The sequence below is a fragment of the Triticum aestivum genome, chromosome 7B (genome assembly GCF_018294505.1).
Source record: "Triticum aestivum cultivar Chinese Spring chromosome 7B, IWGSC CS RefSeq v2.1, whole genome shotgun sequence".
NCBI lineage: Eukaryota > Viridiplantae > Streptophyta > Magnoliopsida > Poales > Poaceae > Triticum > Triticum aestivum.
Window position 1 is genome coordinate 624,901,147 of NC_057813.1, and position 13,950 is coordinate 624,915,096.

Below are 13,950 nucleotides of genomic sequence, written 5' to 3' on the forward strand. Positions count from 1 at the left end.
AAAAACCACGGCCACTGAAATGCTGACGCGTGGATGCCTTTTGGTCCCGGTTGGTGCCACCAACCGGGACCAAAGGCCCTCCTGCCTGGGCTCGGCGCACCGGCCACGTGGAGGCACATCTGTCCCGGTTCGTGTTAGAACCGGGACTAAAGGGGGGAGGCATTAGTAACGACCCTTTAGTCCCGGTTCAAGAACCGAGACTAAAGGCCCTTACGAACCGGGACTGATGCCCCCTTTTCTACTAGCGATTCAAAGTCTTTTCAACATTAAATTCATGACAGAGACCTTCGAAACTACTCCTTCCGTCCCATAATATAAGAGTATTTTTGACACTACAGTAGTGTAAAAAACCTTATGGGACGAAGGGAGTAGATTCTATGCTGGTATATTTTGATGACTTCTTTTTCGGGTCAAAAGTTATCAGGATATGCCAGTTATCATGCATGTCATACATAAGTTACCTTGTTGTTTACACAGAAGTTACTAGCAGCTACCAGTTATTAGGCTACGCTACTAACTGTATACATAAGGGCGTCTACAATGGAGAGGCGCTTGTATGGACGCTTAGGTAATTAAAAAAATTATGAAGGTTGTGTCGATGTAAGAGTCTGTTGGGCCAACGCAGAGGCGCCTATTCAAGTGCTAACAAACTGATTTTTTTCTCGTAAAGAATATCCAGAGCTCCCCTTAAATAGGCTCATACATGCTCATACGAACAGAAAAGAAGAAGAAGGCCGGTGACTAAACTGGCATCGATGCTAACCAAATTCCTAGGATCGACTGGGATAAGACCAAAACTGCCAGGAATAGAATCGTGGCGTCGGGCCTAAGCGCCCCCATTGTAGATGCCCTAACTTTTTTTATAGAACTAATGTGTCATACATAAGTTACCATGTTATTTACACATATGGTGGTATGTGTTGTCCATGAAGATAGTAGTTAAACACACATGGCACGAATAAATTAAGCAGGTACCAAGAGTGTTTCATCAACGAGACAATACAATACACATGCCGTGGGAGCAACATCTTGCGCCATAAATCCTTAAAGTATGACAAAAATACAAAGGGTGCAATGAAAATGAAATGATAAATTATGATCCATTTACAACATGAAGCTCCATATCAAACAAAAATACATTGACACACATGCATAACTATCAAAAGAGGGCATGCTGAATGGAGTCACTCCTAGGTCCCGGCATAGTGCACCCACTGCAGTTGCAGATCAATTGCAAGACATGTGGTACTAATATCAAGCATACAAAATACATTTTATAGTGCAATTTGCTATAGAGGTAGAGCTTCCAACATGTTCTTATCTACTAAAACACGTAGAGATAAAAAATAGTAAAAGGTGGCGGTTATATGGGGTACGCCAAGGTAGTTTTGGGGGAAGGAGGAGATCAGGCATCGAAGGGTACTAGCTATAGTATTAGCGACGGTGGGGTCTAGGTGCAAGGGAACAAAGGTTGTCTTATGGAAGTTAATGGAAACCCCAGTGGCAAGGGCAAAGTTTCATCTAGGATCTTTTTCAGAATATGGGCGGCCTCAGAGGAACTGATGAGAATGTTTTCCGCATATTGCAGCACGGATGGCAGGCAGTCTTGAAAGAGAGGATGGTGAAAGAAGTGGACATTGTGAGCCTGCAAGATTTTCCGTTGCAGCAGGTCTGCCACAATGATGAAGAGGTAAGCGGAGAGAAGGTCCCCTTGTCGAAGGCAATTTTTGCAGTTGATCCAGTGCCCAAGGACACCATCGAGTGGAACTGTCATTTTTCGGAAGGGAGAAGCGTTTGAATCCTAGAGTATTTGCGGGAGAACCCCTAATGGTGCAAGATAGTTAGAAGGGAGTTCCAAGAGATGGAGTGAAACACTTTTCAGAAGTCAAGTTTTATGATCATCGTGGAGATTGTCCAGATGTGGCAACAACTAATGAGGTCAGCAACGTAGATGAAATTATCGGCGATGCTTCTCCCATTAATGAACCCAGTCTAGCCACCATAGACAAGTAGGGAGACGAGAGGCTTAAGATGGTTAGAGAGGAGTTTTGCAATTGCTTTAGTGGGACAGTTTTGCAGCGAAATGGGCCTGAAAGGGTCAGCAGTTCTAGCATTATGTAGTGCATGTTTTTGCCCTGAAACATGATACATTTTTTGCCTAATAAGGAAAACACACAAAAACATGGTAAAATAATATTTTGAGCACGTAAAAACAGGGGGATTGTAGGACTTGGCGGATCATGACACCGATGTAAAATAAGATGACCTCGGAGCAACAAAAAAAAGTCTAAAGGACATAATTTTTTTAAAAAAATGCTGGAACAAATGGACATAATTGAATACTCTGAGTAATAAAGGCAAACAGTTCCCTAGAACAAATAGAACAAAAGATAGCGGGTAAGTTACCGGGCTGAGCCGTAGACAACATCGAGGTTTCATGAAAAGAATGAAGAGTAATTTAAACTCATGAACACGAGTGTGAAGTAGCCTAACACAGCAGCCCATGCTTTTGAAGGCCAACATGAGTGCTAATTAGCAGCGCGCGGGAACTACACGTAGGAGATTTCTTATAGAAATGCGGTAGCTAGCTTCAGAGTTAAAAGTAGTAATCTATCTAAGCACACATTTTGTTTTGAAGTTTAAGAGTTGCAATTTACCAGCTTTTATGGAATCGAAATATTGCATGCAATTGTACGTCTTGATTGGCCTCGCGCGGAAATTGCACTGGCGTAAGTGAACGCTTGCTTAATCTCGTAACACTTCCAAATCAATGTGTTTTGCCTTTTTTGTGCAAAATTAACACTGTGGGCCGGCGTGTTCAATGCGCTGCTTGGTCGAATCCCCCAGAGTGTGGGCTGGCTAGCTTTTTTTTTGACAAACTCGCATGCTTTGATTCATTGTTCATAATGTTTACAGGAAGAAAATCCAGATCGCCTGGTTGGCCCAGCCATACATGGCGGCCATATCCTAATGACAAAGCATATTTAGCGAGATTGTGAGCCTCGAAATTCGAGCTCCTATACTCATGAACTACTTTACATGACATAAAAGAGTCCACCCGGTGTATAATTTCATGCACTATAGCTCCATATCCAGCCCCCGAGTTCTTCTGGACATCATCAACCACCCTCTTACAATCCGATGCAATCTGGACCATGTTACCATATAGATCCTCAGCCAAAGCTTGAGCCTCTCGTACAGCGATCGCTTCCAGGGTGCTTGCATCCGTAGTGAACTTGACTTTTAGAGCTGAGGCTCCCAAGAATCTGCTTTCGTGGTCTCGGCACACCACCCCTGCTGCACCATACTCTCCTTCCCTGGACACTACCGCATCCGCATTCATCTTCACATATCCAATAGGCGGAGCCAACCAAGTTGTTTGTCTGACGATACGAGATTGCTTCGATGCTCCCCTATCTCTCTTGTCGGTCAACTCCAAGTCCCTCAAGTAGCGGGTTATGAACGAGTTAGTTGAGAAAGGACTATCATATATTTCTTCATGTATAGCTCTTCTTCTCGCTCGCCAGACCGCCCATAGAGTCACCACCATCCTGGTGAATTCCGTATGTAGCAACGAATCATGCATAGTAAAGATCCAGTTTTTTGCATCAAGTGACAAGTTGTCAAGCATTAACAACACTGTTTCCTCTGAACAGAGAGACCACACACTTCTAGCCATCACACAGTCTATTAATGCATGCTTCCAATAATCTTGCGCCGAACACAAAGCGCACACACTTGATGTTGCCATATTTCGGTGGTGTAAAACCCCTGATGTTGGGATCGATTCATGGCATAACCTCCATAAGAACACTTTAAGTTTTGAGGGGACCTTGATGTGCCACAAAGCAGTCCAAGCTGCTTCCTCTACTGCCTCATTTGAGTGTCCTCCCACCGGCTGCAGCAATGCCTCCCCTTGCAATTTCAGTTTCAACAAAAGTTGATATACTGACTTTAATTACTGAAAAAATTCCTCGTTCATCTTCTCCCCAAGCCCAAAAATAATCAACTTTTGTAGTGCAGAGTGGTATCTTGAGTATTATGTTGCCATCCACGGGCAAAAAGACTGTGCGCACCTTTTCTTCTATCCACCTTGCCTCAGTGGCATCAATTAACTCTGCAACTCGTACTGGTTTGTCCACAACCAAGCTCGCAATTGGTCTCATAAGGCCCGAACGTGGGATCCAATTCTGTTCCCATATATTGGTTTCTTCTCCAGATCCAATTCTCCGTATCAGGCCTTGTTCAAGTGCTTCTCTCCCCTCTAAAATAGCTCTCCATATCTGCGATGGTTTGCCTCCTAGTTCTACCTCAAGAAACGACGCAGATGGAAAATACTTTGCTTGTAGTATTCTAGCACTTAAAGTGGAGGGTGACTGAATTAAGCGCCATGCTTGCCTTGCTAAGAGTGAGAGACTAAAGAGATCAATATCTCTAAAACCAAGTCCTCCCAAATACTTGGGTTTTGTGCATATATCCCACGAAATCCAGCAAGGTTTCCTCTTCCCTCTCTTACTTCCCCACCAAAACTGTCTGATCAAAGAGGTAATGCTTCCACAAATGCCTCGAGGTAACCTAAAGCAAGACATAGAATAGACAGGTATAGCTTGGGCCACCGCCTTGATTAGCACCTCCTTACCGGCATATGATAGTAGCTTCTCCATCCACCCCTTGATTTTCTCCCATACCCTGTCCCATAGATATTTGAAGGTGGCATTCTTGGCATGTCCCACATCCGTTGGCATCCCAAGATACCGGTCGCTTAATTGCTCATCATGAACTTGCAAGGTGTTTTTAATCCCATCCCTTATTGCCTGTGGACAACCTTTACTAAAGAAAATCGAAGATTTCTCATTATTCATTCTTTTCCCAGATGCTCTGCAAGAAGTCTCCAACAAATTTGACACCACCTCTGCTCCTTCTGTACTCGCCTTGAACAACAGCAGGCTATCATCAACGATGAGCAAGTGGTTGACAACTGGAGCTGTTGGGGCCACCTGGACTCCGGAGAACGCTGACGACTGAGGAACTGATTTCAGTAGGCACGAAAGGCCCTCCGCTGCTATCAAGAAAAGATAAGGGGAGATAGGGTCTCCCTGTCGAATCCCTCTGCTGGGTTTAAACTCCTCCAACTTTTCTCCATTAAACATAACAGAGAAAGAGACTGATTTGATCATACTCATTACCACCTTTATCCACTGCTGAGCAAAACCGAGCCTCTCCATCATTGCTTGGAGATAATCCCACTCGAGCCTATCATAAGCTTTCATCATATCCAGCTTCAGAGCACAGTGACTATTTTTCTTTGACTTACTTCCCTTCATAAAATGCAAGCACTCATACGCCATGATAATATTATCTGTTATGAGTCTGCCAGGAACAAAGGCAGACTGTTCCTCTGAGATTATATCCAGCAAAATTTGCTTCAATCTGTTTGCAATCACCTTCGAAGCAATTTTATACAAAACATTGCACAAACTGATAGGTCTGAATTGACTATGTAATGTTGGACTCAATACCTTTGGATAAGAACCAAGAAGGTGTCATTGATACATTCTGCATCTTCCTCCCCTCGAACTATCCTGAGAACGGCCTTTGTCACCTCATTCCCGCACACATCCCAATGGCGCTGGTAGAAGTGAGCCGGGAATCCATCCGGGCCTGGAGATTTTGTTGGGAACATCTGGAAAAGAGCAGCCTTGACTTCCTCTTCAGAATAAACTGCACATAGAATGTCATTCGTCTCTGTGGTGACCTTCCGCGGCACATGCATGAGGACCGCCTCCACATCCGACACCCCCTTGGTTGTGTATAAAATCTTATAGAAGGCTGTTACCATCTCTTTTAGTTCTTCCGGGTCACCCACCTAAACCCCCAAGGAATTCATCAAGGCTTTAATCATATTCTGCTTCCTCCTCATGCTAGCTCTCATATGAAAAAATTTCGTATTCTTGTCTCCCGCAGTCAGCCACTCTATCCTTGATTGCTGCCTCCACAACAATTCTTCTCTATGGTATAATTCCACCAGCTTCTCATTCACCTTTTTCTCTTCATGACAAGGTCCAAGTCGACCAGGGGCATTCCGCAGCTCGTCAAGTTTCCTTTTCAACTCCTTTATTTCACGGCACACCGACCCAAAAGTCCTCCTATCCCATCTTCTCAAATTATTTGACAAGTTAGCCAGCTTATTCTTCAGATCTGCCACTCTTCCTTCTTCCATCGGTGTTGCCCACGAGGCGCCAATTGTGCCCTTCAGATCTTGCATCGGTGCTGCCCACAAGGTGTGGGCTGGCTAGCTGCTGTATGTACGTGCGCGGCCCGGGCCTGGATGTTGCACCACTGGTGGAGCTTAGTGTAGTTGGGGGCCTATCCCCCCCCCCTTAGTGGGACGTTTTGCAGTGAAAAGGGACTGAAAGGGTCAGCAGTTCTAGCATTACGTAGTGCATGTTTTTGCCCAGAAACATGATATATTTTTTGCCTAATAAGGAAAACACACAAAAACATGGTAAAATAATTGCATAGACAAGATATATATTTTGAGCACGTAAAAACAGGGGGATTGTAGGACTTGGCGGATCATGACACCGATGTAAAATAACATGACCTCGGAGCAACAAAAACAGAAGTCTAAAGGACATAACTTCTTTAAAAAAATACTGGAACTAACGGACATAATTGAATACTCTGAGTAATAAAAGCAAACAGTTTCCTAGAACAAATGGAACAAAGGACACCGGGTAAGTCGCCGGGCTGAGCCCTAGACAGCATCGAGGTTTCATGAAAAGAATGAAGAGTAAATTAAACTCGTGAACAGGAGTGTGAAGTAGCATAACGAGGCAGCCCAGCTTTTGAAGGCCAACATGAGTGCTAATTAGCAGCGCGCGGGAACTACACGTAGGAGATTTCTTATAGAAATGTGGTAGCTAGCTTCAGAGTTAAAAGTAGTAATCTATCTAAGCACACATTTTGTTTTGAAGTTTAAGAGTTGCAATTTACCGGCTTTTATGGTGTTGAAATATTGCATGCAATTGTACATCTTGATTGGCCTCGCGCGGAAATTGCACTGGCGTAAGTGAACGCTTGCTTAATCTCGTAACGCTTCCAAATCAATGTGTTTTGCCTTTTTTGTGCAAAATTAACATTGTGGGCCGACCCGGGCCTGGGTGCTGCACCACTACTGGAGCTTAGTGTAGTTGGGGGCCTATGCCCCCCCCCCCCAAGCCTTGGACAATTTTTTGTAGGAAATAATAAGTAGAGGGCTTAGCTGGCTCTACTTTTTTCCCTAAAGAAGTAGAGGGCTTAGCTGGAAGGAAATTTAGTATTTTTCCCCCACAAAAAAATGTTCACATTTGTCTTCTGTTCCCCGGGAATTATTGTGTAGCTCCGCCACTTCAACTCACTATAGTAGGCCCCTCGAACCACCTCGCCCTGGCAGCTCCTTCTGACAGGGGACTTGGATGCAAAGATTTTGGGTGGTGTTGGCATGCATGCATATTGGGGCGAAGCCGAGGCTTGGAAAGAGAATAACTTCCGACGGTGTGCATGTGAGATGAAGATAGCGACCAGCTTGTCAGATAGTAACTCGGCGTAACTTGTTTGTTTATCACTTTGGTGTAATTCGGCACCATCAATATTGATGGAGAGAGACAAGGAAGATAGGTAGATTTAACATGACATGTATATGGGACCATCAATTTTGAATATTTGGGACCAGATCTATACCACTGTATGCAAACTAAAGATGAATAAAGGAGGCCTGCATTGGTTTCCCTAATCTGGTCGACAAGGATCAAAGGGGGATTGCTCTTTGAGGCCTTGCTGATCGGTTGATCTTCTGCTATCTACCATGCATGCATTGCCACTTAATTTCCATCTCATCTTCCATTGCTTTTCAATGCCGGCGGTAATGACCTGTGGGTGGTTGGCATTTGCTTTTGTGGTCTTGTTTTGTTGTATACTAGATCATGATTGGCGCGCGTTGCGGCGCCCATCTATTTTGGCAATAAAATGATAGGAATTTCTATAAATGCACGAAGAGAGAAAGGGAAACATATTTGAATCAGAAACTATTGAGAAGGATCAAATAGTCAAACAAAAGTTGTTTCATAGACGTTCATGTATACAATGTACATGTCCACTTCTAGCTTATGGCAATTTCAAATGAAAAGGTCAAAAAAAAATTGGCCGCGACCGGACTATTCTGAACTTATGGCAATAGCTCTCACTTGAACATATAGAACACCACCCGGCTACTATGAACATACTTAAAAAAACATCTAAATGCTAAATAGGCTTGATCAAGGAGCAACGGCTAGCCTTCACTCAGTCGACTAATTGCATTAACCTGGACAATAATATGCAAGAAATCGTAATCTGGATCAAGCAACTTTTACAGAAATTCAAAACGGAATTAGAGTCTGTGTATTCTTGCCATTGGACCAAAAAGTAGAATTACTGAATCATCATGTTAGAAGAAAATACCCATGATGCATGATTTGCAATACCCATGTGTCATTTGCAGCAGCTGAAGGTTTGTCAATAGGCAAGTTTTACCTATGCATGATAGAACCATGAACCAAATATATAAAGTTTACAACTTAAAGTGACTGATCATCTCACCTATAGAAAGAACATATGTTCCAGTCCTCCTGAGCCGCTTTTAATTAATTAGGAGTCAACTTTACTTACCCATTTTGCATCCCAAGAAGATGAGTCCTCGCAAAGTTTTGTACCAAGGTATAAACCCACATTGACCTAACCTGTATAGAATCAAGAGAAAGATTAAGGGTAGATGGGTAGGAATTGAGATGGACATGTGAAGCTGTGAAAACATACCTAGAGTAAACACAATTCCACACCCTGATTTTGTTTTCCCCAGCCTCCCTCGCCACTGTTCTCCTCAACAGCAATGTCGTCACACGTGGCCTTCCCATGCTGAGGAGGTGCCAGCTCCTGAACCATTTGATGTAAATTTCACATACCATGGGTATACTTTGATAGCTTCAACTCTCTACTATATCATTATACAAAATGAGAATTTTGACTCGATAAAAAGTAACGGTGATGGTTTTGACATTACTTGCCAAGTGCGGGTCACAAGATGACAAAACAATTCCCACCACACATTTTTAAACTTGTATAAATTATACCCATGAAAGTTAGCTATAGGAGATGACAATTCTAATAATTGATAGATGATATAAAAAGTAAACATAGCAGGTGGGAAAAATTGAAAATCCAAACTGATGCCTCACAAATATAACAAAATATATTTGTACCTCTTGAACTTTGAGCTTTGTTATTCATATGCTACAGATGTTTCATACTGACAAGACTAAAATTACAAATTTATGTTCATAATTATGCCCACATCTAAGAACATCAATAAAGCATAGCTAATCCTCACAAGTCATGGCTTCCGTGATTAGAAGAACCACATTACATGATCAGATCTCATGTTATCACTATCGAGAATGTTTTATTTCTAAAATCCAGCACACTTTTTGCCTCACACAAATAAAAGGGCGTTGCTGCTAAATGATAACGATTGTCTTGCACGGTGGAGCATGGACAAACGTCACAACAGGAGGCCAAACCATGGTTAGAGAACAACTTACAATCCTGCTCGCACCACCATGGGAAGGCACAATTGGCGTGGAGGTAGGTCGAAAGCATGGTGGCCGTCTTGGACAGCAGCGATCCATGGGACGGTGCAAACAGCGCTGCCACCTGGCGATTCAACGAGTCGCGACAGGCGCCACTGCTTGGTCAGGGTCGAAAGAGAGGCGACAGCACACATGGCGAGCTGATAAGCCGCGGAAGGCGTCGCTGCGCGAGGACAGGGTTGGAGGGCAGGCGACACCGTATGTGGCGAACTGAAGGGTCGCATTAGTCGTCGTCGCATGAGGTCACGGAGGAGGGGCGGTACAGCAGGTGTAGAGTAGGGGCCGCCGGAAATGCATGTTATGTGCATTAGAGAATCTAATAAACATTTTAGACTCAGTGCACCATGCGAGAGTAGTGCTAGCTTCCTTTATGAATATGTGCATGTGTTTCCAATTACCATCTATTTGTATTAATAAAATATATCTATGTGAAGCTTAGAAGGAACAATAATGTCAGAGAAAATGCCTGAATGGCTGCTTTGCATATCCATGATTCAAGGAGTCTAAGTGCTGGCATGGTTTTTCTTGTGTCAGTGCATGTATAAATGAGTACACATTTATCCACCATCAGTACATAAATCTAGTTGACACCTCAAGAACCCATATATCCTAAAACCAACTACAATACTTTTTTCAAATAATCAAACGAGCTCAGGTGCTTGTATATTTGTCTAAAACAATATGGATATTCTTTTATCATTGGAAATTACCTTTGCTTTCTAGAAAGGAAAGACAGGTAACATGAAGTCAGTTCTTGGAGTTGGATAGTGATATATACAAAATAACCAAACTAATAAAAGCAATAACATACCCTGGCCCCCTGACTGATGCAGGTTGCTAAGCTAATTGTATGCCAAGACATATGAAATACACGAATCACTTCCCTGTAGAAATTCCCCAATATTCCAATAATGAAACAGAAATCACCAAATAGAAAATCCTGCAAGAAAGGGTGCCATGCATGTTCAAATAAAATTAAACTCATGAGTAAATTAGGTAAGTTGTGACCTCAAGTATTCTTCCCAGCCTATAGAAACAACAAGTTGCAAGCCGCTTGGTTATGTGGTATTTAAAATTCCCATAAGAATCCTTCAAGCCCGTTTCTCATAATATGATATTCAGTACTTTTAGCTTCAGATTTATCTACATCAGCCACAGTCACCTTCCTACAATAACAAGTCGACCTTCCCATAACAAGCAATGAAATATATAAGTTACTAATATAAGTAACAGGAAGACATGAACAAGAGTAAGAAGAACAAATGGAGGCATAAGAGCTCACCAACTTCGGTTTTCAAGCACGACGTGTGGGAGGAGAAGACGTTACCCGCGGGGTGAGGAGCTGAAAACAGAATCGAGAGAAGACAGACCATCAAAGTTCTCTGGCTTCGACCGGCGAAAATATTCAATAGAACACCTGCACCCCGGCCCGCTTATCCCAAACATCCATGCGCATATGGATATGTGCCAGTTGTTTCCGTAATAAGCTCACGACACGGTTATCTTGCACATACTTTAGGGTACAGCACAAAGAGACAAGGACAAATAGACAGGACTCCACCCGCATGCGGCCCGTGACCCCTGCCCCCTGGTCCATCTTCGCCCCCCTTGCCGTAGCTTTCACCAGGAGCATGATAGGCGGCGGGGGAGGGGGATTCATCTGAGATCGAAGCTGGAGATAATCCAAATCTGAGCAGGGGCCGGGAGCCGCCGGGGCCGGGGCACAGCGCTCACCCGGTGGTGACATCCCAGAACGGGAGTTGTTTACGCATTCAAAACACAGAAGGGTGATTAGCTGAGCGTTCATTTGTACTGCAGGCCAAATTAGGAACGGGGGGTCGGGATAGCAATCTCTGTCAGGTGTTCAATTTTCTCCAACATCATGCAGGTAAAATGACATGCAGACATAAACTTGTTGTTTCCTTTTGCTTTTTTGTAAAGGGGCTTGCGTCGGAAATTGTGAACGGCTTGCGTATGTCTTCAAGTAGATTTTTTTTTTCTTGTTTGTTTTGGGGTTGGGGATGCCGATGTTCATGCCATTCGCTGTATAGACGAATCTTTGTAGTTCTGTATGGATAGCACGGACGAACTGATAAGTTGGAGAGTACACGAATCGTTCTATAGCCATCTTTTTTCTTCCATGATCTGTGCCACCATGTGAATTTAAGGATCGTCAGCGCATAGAACTCAACGGGCATGGCTCGTTTTAGTAGAGTTGTATGTTAACCATGGCCCAGTTTGTGCATGGTGGTGTGTAGAGAGAGCCATGAGCCGTAGTCACGGGCGAGTCCTGTGCGGCTGTGCCGTAGTCACGTGGGTATGCAGGGGGCGGTGGAAGACAAAAATCTGCAGAGCCTACTCTGGAGTCTGGAGTAGTACCCCTAGGTAACAGCCGTCTGCCACGGTAATGGGCGCACTTAACCTGGATTCCTCAACGGGCATCTGGATGTACAGTGCAGCGAGCCGACCGCTACGATAACACGGCCCCGGTGCAGGCGCTCAAAAAATCCGCATCCTTCGACCGGGACATTCAACACCTGACCAACAGTAGCCGCTGGTCGTGGCATCGATTGGTGGAGATGTGGAGTAGGACTTGCGGCCCTCTTCCAGTGGCGGCTGGGGTGCAATAGCTAGCCAATCAATTCCGGACGTCCTTTCAGATCCGCAATGGGCAGAGTAAATCGGCACCTTGCATTTGCGTCGAGGAGGGAATAGCGGAGATGGGACGAAGAGGATTTGGGGAGGGGAAAGTTGTGGCTGCTCTCGGGTGTGCACACGCCCCTTATCCAGGTCGTTGCTATCCTTCAAGATTCGTGCACATGCCAGGGTTGCGTCAGGCGATTTGCAGGATCGCGGGGCACTATTGCTTGTTTGACCCGCTGTAGCCCCTGGTAGCTTCAAGGGTTCTGTAGCAGTTGGGTCCAAGCACTAGATGTGCCGACAGGATATACTATACTCACGTGGGAGAGAGAGGGGTTGTAAAGGGGAGAGAGAAGAGAGATGTGGAGAGAGATTGAGATTGTGACAGAAGAAATAGGAGGAGAGAGAGCGCATCCTTGAGAGAGAGGCCGGCGTGAGAGAGAAAGAAGAGAGAGAGTGAATGTGAGAGGTTTCAGAGAGAGAGAGAAAGAGAAAGGGGAGAGAAATCGAGAGTGGTGTTTTGGTGGCCGAGCTACCCGCAGGCCGGAATCTCGCGCTGTGCAATGTAGCGACGCGATGTGTGCTGGTCTGTTTCCCTGCGTTTATACGCTGGCCGGTAAATTGAAATACGCGGGTGCCATGGGCTGGCGTGCCACCATTGTACATGGGCCTCAGGTGCACATGGCTGCGCAAGCACGTAATGTGCCTGCTGGGCTGGTTTGAAAAAAGTACATGCAGCTGGCGGTGGGGTTGGGCTGGTGGCTGGTGCGATACTAAAGTCATGTTTGATGAGCACAAGCACTTAAGAAGTGTGGCTTGTTCGAGATATATGTATACCGCTTCCTCTTATCATATCCTCATGTGTCCTTAAATCATTTTGTTTCTTATCAACTATCTTGATCATTAGTCATTTTGATGATAAGGACCCTCATTCTTGCCACGCCAAATAGACCGTTTGACCTTGATGAAACCATCATTAGGAGATTCGGATGAAGGTCAGTTCAAACAAAAAAAAATATGTAGTGAGTTTGTTGCATGATGAGATGCTAATTATTTTTTCATTACCGTCACCCTAAACATAATCATGGTTGGCCTTCCAACTCAAGAGTGCAAAGAGATTAAGGACAGTTTTGTCAAAGGAGAATGTTGACAAAAACATCGAATACAAGGATTTCATAACCATTATGGAATCGTATTGCGCGAGTGATCTTAAGGTTTGTGCATTGTGTTTTAACGTGAGCCAATCCGTAGCCACTAAGAATATTTATGGATCACTAAATGTTGATGATTTCTATCTGCACCCAGAATCTTTGCGTGAAAAATTCTTACCGAAAGAGATGTTTTCAACTAATACCACGACACTTATTTTGGAATGGAGGGAGTAGTTTTTTTTATCATTTTAAAGCTTATCCAACTACGCATCATTTAATGCCTAGGAAAGAAGTGGATGCACAGAAGCTTGAGGCACGCCGAACAATGAGGAGGACGAGGAAAGAGAGAGTGGGGTCCGTGGAGGATATGTACGCGCTACGTGTTGGCCGGATGGAAGTGAAGGCCGAAGGAGAAGGCTGGCACTGGACATCTTTTTGAACCGTTGGATAAACGATCCTAAAGAAAAGAGCCTTTGGATAGGCACATCACAAGT